At 49.6% G+C, this 11774-nt stretch overlaps 1 pseudogene; it reads right to left on the bottom strand.

Annotated features, from left to right (window-relative positions):
- Window positions 1-8370: 8370 nt before the first annotated feature.
- Window positions 8371-11256, bottom strand: LOC137847231 (very low-density lipoprotein receptor pseudogene; annotated as a pseudogene).
- Between the last annotated feature and the right edge of the window lie 518 nt (window positions 11257-11774).

Here is an 11774-nt window from a genome sequence, read left to right as displayed (position 1 = left end):
TGTTGAACACATGCGGAACAGAGGGCTAAACTGTCCGCAAGAGACAAGGGGCTGGACCCTTGTCTCGGCTCGGAGCAAAATGAGACGTCTGCCCCTGACACCCACAATGCCACCTACCCCCATGGTGTCCCTGGGAAATAGTCCCTGGGTGACTGGGATGCAGATAGAAGGAGCAAAACAGGACAGGTAAATGACTGGCTGAGGGGGTGGTGTCTGGACCAGGGATTTGGGTATTTTGATCTTGGGCCGTCCTTTGAGAGTCCGGGTATGTGGGCTACGGACAGACACCAACTGAGCAAGTGGGGCACAAGTGTGTTGGGGAACAAGCTCTCTGGGCTGATTTCCAGGGCTTTAAACTAGGTTTGATGGGGGAAGGGAGGGGAGCTAAAGGTGACAGAGAAGGGCTGGGGGAAGTTGTCACTGCTGACCCTGTTGAAGACAGGGAAAATCTTCTGAGCTCTCCCATAGGATTGTCTGAGGGCTTCTCAGAGAAGGTAGCGTTCCCGATCCCCCGTCCAGTATCATCTTCTTGCATCCCCCCAGGGGTAACTGCACCTGCTCCTTCCCTAAAGTGCCTGTACACCAATGCACGGAGCATGGGAAATAAACTGGATGAGCTCGAGATCTGTGTTCGGTCGCGGGGCCACGATCTCGTTGTGATCACTGAGACGTGGTGGGACAGCACACATGACTGGAACGCAGTCATGGAGGGCTATGTCCTCTTTAGGAAAGACAGGCTGGGGAAGCAAGGGGGTGGGGTTGCCCTTTATGTGAGGGAGCAATTAGAGTGTACCCAGCTCCACCTGGGGGAGGGTGAAGGACAAGTGGAGAGCTTGTGGGTAAGAATTAAGGGGTGGGCTGGTATGGGAGACACGGTGGTAGGGGTCTACTACAGGTCTCCAGATCAGGAGGAGGAAGTCGATGAGGCCTTCTATGAGTAGCTGCTAGTAGCCTCACGATCACGAGCACTGGGTACGTCCGTTCCCTGAGCAGGCGGATTCAAAGGAACAGCTGCTCCCTGAGCTGGCGGACTCAAAGGAACAGGAAATGAGTAAGTCATTTTCTCCCCTTTACAGCGACTCCTGCTTGTCCTTGCCTTGTGCCATGCAGTGTACGGGAAAGTCCTGCTTGACTAACTTAATTTCTTTTCATGACAAGGTTACCCATCTTGCTTTAGTTTACCCATCTCCCAGAGAGGGAGGGGGGAGGGTGAGCGAACAGCTGTGTGGTGCTTAGCTGCCGGCTGGGTTAAACCATAACAACAACCCAACAAGCTGTGTCAGATGGACGTCACAGAATATGCGCCTTTCGGACATTTCCGGTTTCTCCACGTCACAGTGGATACCTGTAGTGGTATGATGTGGGCTACTGCTCTCACAGCACAGAAAGCTCGAGAGTGCATTCATGCCCTGCGCATTGCAGTAGCGGTCATGGGCATTCCGCACACTCTAAAAACAGATAATGGTCCAGGCTACACTAGTCGGCTCTTTGGCCAATGGTGTTGCAGCTGGGGCATCACTCATATCTTGGGTATTCCGCATAATTCTACTGGGCAAGACATTATTGAGCGTACTCATCTGACTTTGAAAGCTCGCCTCGATGCCCTTAAAGAGGGGGGAATGGAGGCGACTGGCTATGGAGATTCCTGTCCACATGCTTTGTTATTAAAGGCCCTTTTTAGTTTAAATCATTTGGAAGGTCGATCCGCAGACCATGCTATGACAGAACGCGCACCTTTAGGGGTTGTTCAGGTACGCCTGGATGGTGGGCCGTGGAATCGGGATCCGGTACCCCTGTTAGTTATGGGTCGGGGTTACACCTGTGTACAACTACCATCAGGGGTTCGATGGGTTCCAGCATGATGGGTACGTCCGTTCCCTGAGCAGGCGGATTCAAAGGAACAGCCGCTCCCTGAGCTGGCGGACTCAAAGGAACAGGAAATGAGTAAGTCATTTTCTCCCCTTTACAGCGACTCCTGCTTGTCCTTGCCTTGTGCCCTGCAGTGTACAGGGGCTACTGGCAGGAGTATGCTGTGGGCTACTGGACCGCTCCGCTGTTTCCAACGCCATACGCTTACAACCTACGGTCTGCTGAGCCAGTACCCAACGGGACACTTCATGGACTGTTCCCGCCTGTTACTTGCCGGGGAAGGAAGCTGACTACCATCCGTATCGATGCCACCGTGCAGGCAGGTATCAATCTGACACATGAAACACTCTTGTCATCAGACAGCACCACGCATGCGACGGAGGACGGAAAAGAAACCGTTCTGCCGGTGGCGCAATTGTGCGGCTCCATTGACATTTGGGACAATGGGACAATAGCGGATGTGACCGTTCCGCCGTGGACAGTTAAGACCATGGTGCGCAATCAGTCGGTGGCCTGGTTGTGGGTGGGGCCACCGGGCCAAGCTCCTGCACCGGTGGACTTTTTCCCTGGGGATGTTTGGACTGTAAATAGCCATGCGACGGCCCCTTATCAATCGGTCCGCATCGTACAAGTTTCGAACTCTGCTCATTGGCGTTTACCTAACCCCTATTGGTTGCTCTGTTCTCAGAAACGTGCTTGGAAGGTGATCCCAGCTAACAGGACACTTGGTTTGTGCTCTATGGGTCTGCTATTGTGGCTGCATCGCACTGCTCGCAGCCCACGAGCAACCCAAAGAGTCTCTAAAATTCCGGTGTTGTTATAAATGAGAGATAAAAGGTCAGCTCAGTACACACAGCAAGCAAGGAGCAATCAAGAGGAAAATTTAATGATAGGGTTAATTAGAGATTTCGCAAAAATGCAGAATGTGAGTCAAGTGACCGCTTGTTTACCTATACCTAAATCCGCAGGTGATCCTATACCCTGGGGCATAATCACATCATCGATACCCCAGATTGAGAAAAACAAAACAGTCCAATGTGAATCGGAAACAATCATAGAGACATAAATGCTGGGAGGGTTTTATAGAAAGTGTAAGATTCGCCTTTATCCTTGGTGTAAAAAGGAAAGAAATTACATATTTACGGACCTAGACAACAAGGATGGACGACTAGGGATGTGTGGGTATGATGCACCATGCACACGACAAAAGGAAAAGGTTATATGGAAGTGCAAAGAAGGTAATGAGATAGGTGGATTAGAGGGTTGGGAGTCAGCATGGGCATTAAGTATACTGCAGAAATACCAATATGGGGGGAATACTTCTTGGTGTTTGCAATGGGTAGGAAGGACGAATAGTGACCAGAGTTTACTATATGAGACAGCTCAGAGGGAAACTAGTAGTCGGGAGAGGGTAAAGGCAGTCCCGTGGTGGAATTGTACACAAATATTCAATTGTGACACTGCTTTAGAAACAATATCTCTGCTCCCGGTAAAGATAGCCTTAGCCACCGGATGTGCATGCAGAGGTCTACAAGTTAACATGAGTATCACCAATCTGAATATATCTGGCCAGACTGATAGGAAAAAGATCTTAGTGAATTGTAAATCTTCAACTATACGAAGCATGGGACATTTTGTGTGGGCCGCCAGTGATGGAACTTGGACAACTCATTTAAGTTTGGATGGCCCAGTAAAAGAAATAACTTTAGGATTGCCCACTCTTTGCCCACTTTGGAAGAAATCCTCTCTCATAAGGAGAAGGACAAAAAGAGAAGTAAGTGAAGAAAATGATGGGTGGCAGGAACCGTCCACTGGGATTAAATTTGGATGGATGGCAGAATCGTTGTTTGCCCCGATAGCTTCCTACCACAACATAGAGCTGATTTACAATTTGATGGGGCAAGTACATAGATTGGCCAGCATTACCAGAAAGGGGTTTAAGGACTTGAATATACAGTTACAAACCACAACAAGAATGACCCTGCAGAATAGGTTGGCCCTGGATATGCTTTTGTTAAAAGAACATGGTGTCTGTGGATACCTGAAAGAAAAGGCTGACCATTGCTGTATACACATTCCGAATGTAACTGCCAATGTAGAACGTGACATATCCCAACTAGCCCAGGTAGAATCCAAAATAAAAGAAGAGCAGCGTGACGCAGAACAGAATTGGCTGGGGGCAACTCTCGAGGGGCTAGGCCTTCATCTAGAAGGATGGCTTAAATTGCTTTTGCAAACAATATTGCTACTAGTAATAGTATTCATTGTGATAGGGCTAGTATATTCATGTATAAAAGCAAAAATAGCTAGAAGCAGTATAATGAATTGCAGCATGCTGACCATTCTCGCCAAAAATCACGAGGAGTTCCCATTATCACCACTTGCTCCTGGGATGGATACTCGTCCCTAAGTAGTTATGATTAAATCACGCTTAGCGTAACGGGTTAAAGGGGGTACGTGCATAAAGAGGGGGGAGATGTGGGGTTATTCTGGGTCGTGCCTGCGTGCACGAGGGGAAGGGTCTGGGGTGCCTGCGAGCACAATGGGAGGGGTCCTGGGTTCCTGGGTGGGACGCTTTGGCACTATATAAGATACTGTCACACAGCAATAAATGGGCTTACGGCACAGAACGCTGGTTGTTGTGTCCGTTTGTCCCAGGGCCTTTCGGTCGGGTTATCCGACAGCATCATTTCTTAACTTCTTTCCAAAACAACCTTATAGACACTTGGGCCAAAGAGCATGGTATTGAGTGGGTGTATCACATCCCCTATCATGCACCAGCCTCTGGGAAAGTTGAACGATACAATGGACTGTTAAAGACTACATTGAAAGCAATGGGTGCTGGGACATTCAAAAACTGGGATATGCATTTGGCAAAGGCCACCTGGTTAGTCAATACTAGGGGATCTGCCAACCGAGCTGGACCTGCTCAGTCAAACCTGTTACGTACTGTAGAAGGGGATAAAGTTCCTGTAGTGTGCATAAGAAACATTCTGGGCTACTTCTGCCTCAGGAAAAGGCAAACCCATTCGTGGGATTGCTTTTCTCAGGGACCTGGATGCACTTGGTCAGTACAGATATTTCCCTACCTCAAGGGTACCATTCTTATTATTAATAATTATTAAACCACAACAAGTTCATTATTTTTTCCCAAGGAGAAATTAAAAGTCAGTTTACAACTGATTCATACCTCCTCCTATTTTTATTTTTATTTTATTTTTTATTTTTATTTTTATTTATTTTATTTTTTAATTTTAAAGGTTCTCCTGCAGGAACAGTCTCTCAGGTCTCAGGGTCAACTGTTGCCTTCACCTGGATGTAATGAGTGCACCATTTCTCAGCTGTTCTTACTGTCATCTCAGTAGTCAGGAGTACTTGGAATGGTCCATCCCGCTCAGGTTGTAACTTTGATTCCCTCCATGTCCATATGTGTTGGGTCTGTCTGAGCTGGAGTCACCTTTTCCCTGCAGCAGCCCACACTGTGCTGAGCTCTGCACTCGTAGCTGGAACAGCACTGATATCACTCCAGTGTTGTGTCTATTGCTGCGTAGTGCTGGCACAGCATCAGGACTCCTTCCAAGCCCCCAAGAGCCAGAAGGCTGGGGGTGGGCAAGTGATTTAAGCAGCACTTCCATGCTCAGGGTCAGTGCATCCCGAGGAACAGGAAATTGGGGAAGGGGGGCAGGAAATCCGTGTGGATGAGCAAGGAGCTCATCAATAAGATCAAAAGGAAGAGGACGGTCTATGAAATGTGGAAAAAGGGCCTGTCCTCTTGGGAGGAGTATAGAAGTGTTGTCAGGGCCTGCAGGGACGCGACGAGGAAGGCTAAAGCCCACCTAGAGATGAGGCTTGCGAAAGAGGTAAAGGATAATAAGAAGGGTTTTTTCAAGTATGTAAACAGTAAAAGGAAGACTATGGACAATGTGGATCCCTTGCTGAACGAGGAGGGTGTCCTTGTCACGGGAGAAGCTGAGAAGGCAAAGATACTGAATGCTTTCTTTGCTTCAGTCTTTGCTTCAAGGACACTCCCCTGGGACTCCTTGCCCCTGGCAATAGGACAAAGGGTCTGGGAAATGGAGGGCTCCCCCCTGGTTGATGAGGGAGTGGTTCGGAAGCGTCTGAGTGGCCTCAACGCACACAAATCCATGGGTCCCGATGGGATGCATCCACGTGTGCTAAGGGAGCTGGCAGATGTGATCGCCGAACCGCTCTCTATCATCTTCGAAAGGTCCTAGAGAACAGGTGAGGTGCCTGAAGACTGGAGGATAGCCAATGTCACTCTGGTCTTCAAGAAGGGCAGGAAGGAGGATCCGGGATACTACAGACCAGTCAGTCTCACCTCTGTCCCTGGAAAGGTGTTGGAACAGCTTGTTCTGGATGCCATCTCCAAGCAATTGGAAGAGAAGAAGGTTATGAGGAGTAGTCAGCATGGATTCACCAAGGGGAAGTCGTGCTCGACCAACCTCGTTGCTTTCTATGATGGCATCACCAGATGGGTAGATGAGGGGAGAGCGGTGGATGTCATCTACCTTGACTTTAGCAAGGCTTTCGATACTGTCTCCCATGACATCCTACTGGCAAAGCTGAGAAAGTGTGGGATAGAGGAGTGGACAATAAGGTGGGTTGAGAACTGCCTGACTGGCCGAGCTCAGAGGGTGGTGATCGGAGGAGCAGAGTCTGGCTGGAGGCCTGTGACTAGCGGTGTTCCCCAGGGGTCGGTGTTGGGTCTGGTCTTGTTCAACATCTTCATCGACGACCTTGATGAGGGAATAGTGTCTGCCTTCAGCAAGTACGCCAATGACACAAAGCTGGGAGGAGGGGCTGACACGCCAGAAGGCTGCGCTGCCATTCAGCGAGAACTGGACCATCTGGAGAGCTGGGCAGGAAGAAACCAAATGAGATTTAATAAGAGCAAGCGTAGAGTCCTGCACCTGGGAAGGAACAACCCGAAGTATCAGTACAGGCTGGGGGACGACCTGATGGAGAGGAGCTCTGAGGAGAAGGACCTGGGGGTCCTGGTGGACGACAGGTTGACCATGAGCCAGCAGTGTGCCCTTGTGGCCAAGAGGGCTAATGGGATCCTGGCATGCATTAAAAGGAGTGTGGCCAGCAGGTCAAGGGAGGTGATCCTCCCCCCTCTACTCTGCCCTGGTCAGGCCTCACCTGGAGTACTGTGTCCAGTTCTGGGCTCCCCGGTACAAGAAAGACAGGGATCTCCTGGAAAGAGTCCAGCGGAGGGCCACAAAGATGATACAGGGCCTGGAGCATCTTCCTTATGAGGAAAGGCTGAGAGACCTGGGTCTGTTCAGCCTGGAGAAGAGAACACTAAGAGGGGATCTCATCAATGTGTATAAATATCTGATGGGTGGGGGACAGAAGGATGTAGCCAACCTCTTCTCAGTGGTTTGTGGGGATAGGACAAGGGGCAATGGCTGCAAGTTAGAACACAGGAAGTTCCGCACTGACATGCGAAAGAGCTTCTTCACGGTGAGGGTGATGGAGCATTGGAACAGGCTGCCTAGGGAGGTTGTGGAGTCTCCTTCTCTGGAGATATTTAAGGCCTGTCTGGATGCCTACCTGGGCAGCCTGCTCTGAGGAACCTGCTTTGGCAGGGGGGTTGGACCCGATGATCTTTCGAGGTCCCTTCCAACCCCTACAGTTCTGTGACTCTGTGATTCTGTGATAAACCCATGGCTGTTTAATGACTCAATTGTCTTGTTTGTGCTGTGTGATCATAGTATCACAGAATCATAGTTGAAAGGGACCTTAAAGATCATCTAATTCCATCTCCCCTGCCATGAGCAGGGGCATCTTGCACTAGGCCAGGTTGCTCAAAGCCCCATCCAACCTGGCCTTAAATACTTCCAGGGATAGGGAATCCACAACTTCTCTGGGAAGCCTGTTCCAGTGCTTCACCACCCTCAGAGTAAAGAATTTATTCCAAATATCTAATCTAAATCTACCCTCTTTTAGTTTAAAGCCATTACCCTTTGTCTTATCACTCCACTCCCCAAAAAAGAATCACTCTCCAGCTTTTCTGTAGGTCCCCTTTAGGTACTGGAAGGTTGTTATAAGGTTTCCCCGAAGCCTTCTCTTCTCCAAGCTGAACAACCCCAACTCCTTCAGCCTGTCTTCGCAGGAGATGTGCTCCAGCCCCTTGATCATCTTTGTAGCCCTCCTCCAGACTTCTTCTAATACTTCCATGTCCTTCTTGTGCTGGGGGCTCCAGAGCTGAACACAGTACTCCAGGTGGGGTCTCAGGAGAGCAGAGTAGAAGGGGAGAAGCACATCCCTCAACCTGCTGGCCACAATTTGGAGGGGAAGGAGGAGGAAGGGGGAGAAAATACAACACAAAGAGCTCGAGGTTTGAGATGAGAAAGGTTTAATTAAAGGGAAAGGAGAGAAAAAGAAAGAAAAGAAACAATAAGGCCACGTGGGCTTATTGAAGAAGGGCCTCAAAACGCGTAGCGGTTGTTCAGGAGGACAGCCCTCATGAGATATCCCCTTCGTACTGCTGAGTGTGACATCAGGTGTTATGGAATATTCCTTTGGTTGGTTTAGGTCAGCTGCCCTGGCGATGTCCCCTCCCCATCACTTGCCCACCCCCAGCCTGCTGGCTCTTGGGGGCTTGGAAGGAGTCCTGATGCTGTGCCAGCACTACGCAGCAATAGACACAACACTGGAGTGATATCAGTGCTGTTCCCGTAACCCTTTAACCACATTTATTACAATACAACATGCAATGATGATTAACACCACAACAAACAGAATCCTCAATCCCTCTTTGATTGATCCCAGTAACCATCTATGCATCGTTCCAAAGAAATCGGTGAACCATTGATTGAAAGGATTGATATCATATTGAATCTTTCTCATGTGCTCTTTCAGGAAAGTAATGGATTTGTGAATTGACTCACTATGATCAGAAAGGTTCAAACAGCACATTCCCTCAAAGTCCTCACACCCGTGCCTTTGAGCCAAAAGCAAGAAGACAATAGCGGCTTGATCCTGTAAGATCACATGTCGCAGACTATTTTGATCTGGTAACATCTCCTCAAGTATCTCTGTCGTGGCATGGGCTTGCTTCTCGGCCCAGCGTACCAATTTTTCTAAGTTCTTAAGTGTGGCCACAGATGCCACTCCTGGCACTAAAATTGCCAATGCCGCTCTAGCTGCATCACCAAGCAATTCAGCATTATCATTGCTATCCAGTGCAAGCAATGCCCATTTATGTCTGGTGATCTCACGCAACTGTGACAAGCTAGGAGCAAATATAATGAGTTTATCTAAGTAACATGGACCTCCGATAGCATTTGCAGGGATACCTTGCCAGGCCCTATCCCCACAAATCAGAAAAACATCAGGAGGTAAGGCCAAAGCTGTACAATTGTTCCAAATACTATAGTTGTTACCCCTTGTCTCCGTGCCATAAACCCCTACACCCTGCTTAGCAGTGTCATTGTAATCACAGGTGTTATTTGTATTTCTGTACCCATATGGCCCTTTCCAGGTTCCTGTAGCAGGATCCATCTGATAGCCACGGCTACATTCACATTTGTAGCCACCTTTCAGGTTGATACAGATTTGACTACAGATACCAGGGTTTTGGCATTCATCAATATCTCTACAGGTTCTCTTGTCTACAAGCTCAAACCCAGCTGGACAGTCACATTCATAGCCAATAATGAAATCTCTGCAGATGTGGGAGCATCCACCGTTGTTCACCAAACATTCATTTATGTTGCATTCCTTCAGGGGCTCATCACTCCAGTCCTTGCAGTCTCTCTGCTGGTTACACACTTTATTGATATCTATGCCTTCTCCACTTCTGCACTTGAATTTGCCAGGTCCAGAGCACTGAATAACATTGTTACAGTTTGCTTCATCAGTGCCATCCAGACAGTCTCTCACACCACTGCACTGCCCACTCCCATGGACACAGTTCCCATCTTCACATCTGAACTGGTCTGGCCTGCAGGTCTGAGAAGGGCAGTTAATTTCATCACTTCCATCCTTGCAATCAGGATCTCCGTCACATCGCCACTTATTGTGGATACATTTACCTGAGCCGCACTGCACCTCACTCGCAGAACACTTCACTGGAGGTGCAGGCTGGCGGCCACACTGCTCCAAAGATTCATCCGAGTGGTCGGAGCAGTCAGCATCATCATCACACACCCAGCTGATAGGGATGCAGGTAAAACTCTTGCACTGGAACTCATGAACACCACAGGTAGGAGGTGCACAGCGCTACCATCACTGCAGTCATCTTGACCATTGCAGACAAAGATTTTGGAAATACATTGTCCACTACTGCATGTGAATTCTGCTGCACTACAAGTCACATTGCCACAATTCTCTTCATCTTCTCCACTGTCACAGTCTTTTTCACCATCACATTTACAGGACACTGGGATACACTGGGTTGACTGAGGACCACAGCTGATTTCATTTACCCGACACGTTCTCATATGACACAGCTCAGCACTCTCGTCAGACCCATCTTCACAGTCCGGATCCCCATCACACTGCCATCTGTTTGGCACACACTGACCACTGTTGCACACAAAGTCAGATTCAGCACACGTCTTCTTCACACAAGCACTCTCATCACTGCCGTCTGAGCAGTCTTCATCACCATCACATTTCCAGAGTAAAGGAATACAGCGTCCATTACTACACAGGAACTGGGATTCTTCACATTTTGCTCTAACACCGTCGGCAGCAGCGCACAGGCAGGCAAGGGCGAGCAGCAGGCAGAGCGCCCCGCAGCGCGGCAGCGCCCGCCGCCACCCCGCACTGCCACCTGTGTCACTTATACTACTCCTATTACTCATGCTGTTAGTGTCAGTGGCATCCTCCTGGTACCATTTCTGTCTTTGTCGCCCCTTACTCTCCCCATTTTCTTTTTGCCACTGACCATTCACCACAAATGGATGAGACACATGATTGCTAATTAGGAAAGAGAGTGTAACGTCTGCTATACGGCTGCAGGCAGTGCCAGCTGCAACCTTAGAAGCTGTTTGTGAAAGAGCCTGCCAGTGGTCATTTGTTAGTGTAATCTGCGTCTCTGCACTCCTACTCCACAATAAAGGTAATAATAGAGCTAAGTCATCATTAGTAATCCGTACAATGTGGCAACCCCACGGAATGTTATCCAGGAACATAGTTATAACACCGATCTGGGGACGAATAGTCTTTTTTGCATTGCAAGATAAGCCTCTCATAAAAAGAATGCTAGAGAGAAGCAGCACAGCCGCCGCTGCCTCCATGGTTACGTCAGACAGGCTGCAGGGTTGTGGTCTCCGCCCCTCTGCTATGTGCCAACTCGCCACACGGTGAGGGTCGGCTGCCGTTGTCCAATGACGCCTCTGATCTCCCGTAGCAACTCGATCCCGAATGTCCCGCGTCGCACCGCGATGACGTCAATTTCCCGCGTCCCACCGCGGCTCCCGCGTTTCCCGCGGCTTCCACATCTGCCCGCGACTCCCGCGTTTCCCGCGGCTCCCGCGTTTCCTGCAGTTTCCTTTCCCCGCGTCTCCCCTCGGTTTCTTTCCCCGCGTCCCCCCGCGGTTTCTTTCCCCGCGTCTCACTGCGAGTCCTTTGTCCGGGTCGATGCTTGGAGTTTCTCAATGTCTCTCAGGTGTTCCGGCTTCTGCCAGGTCTCTCCGTGTCTCTCAGAGCTGTCCGTGGCTCTGCAGCGTCTCTCAGGGCTCTCTCCGTGCGGCAGTAGTCCCTCCGTGTGCCTCGGGTCTCTCGGCGCCGCTCCGGTCTCCCGGCCTGTTCAGGTCTCAGCGAGTCCGGGTCTCAGCCTGTTCGAGCGCCATATGTTGCAGGAAGCACGGCCGAAAGCACGACAGACACCAGTAGAATCAGATCATGCTCCATTTTATTGCCCAAATAGC

Source organism: Anas acuta, chromosome W, assembly GCF_963932015.1.
Source record: "Anas acuta chromosome W, bAnaAcu1.1, whole genome shotgun sequence".
NCBI classification, from domain to species: Eukaryota; Metazoa; Chordata; class Aves; order Anseriformes; family Anatidae; genus Anas; species Anas acuta.
The sequence above is the reverse complement of the archived record's forward strand: the minus strand, read 5'-3'. Positions and strand labels throughout refer to the sequence as shown.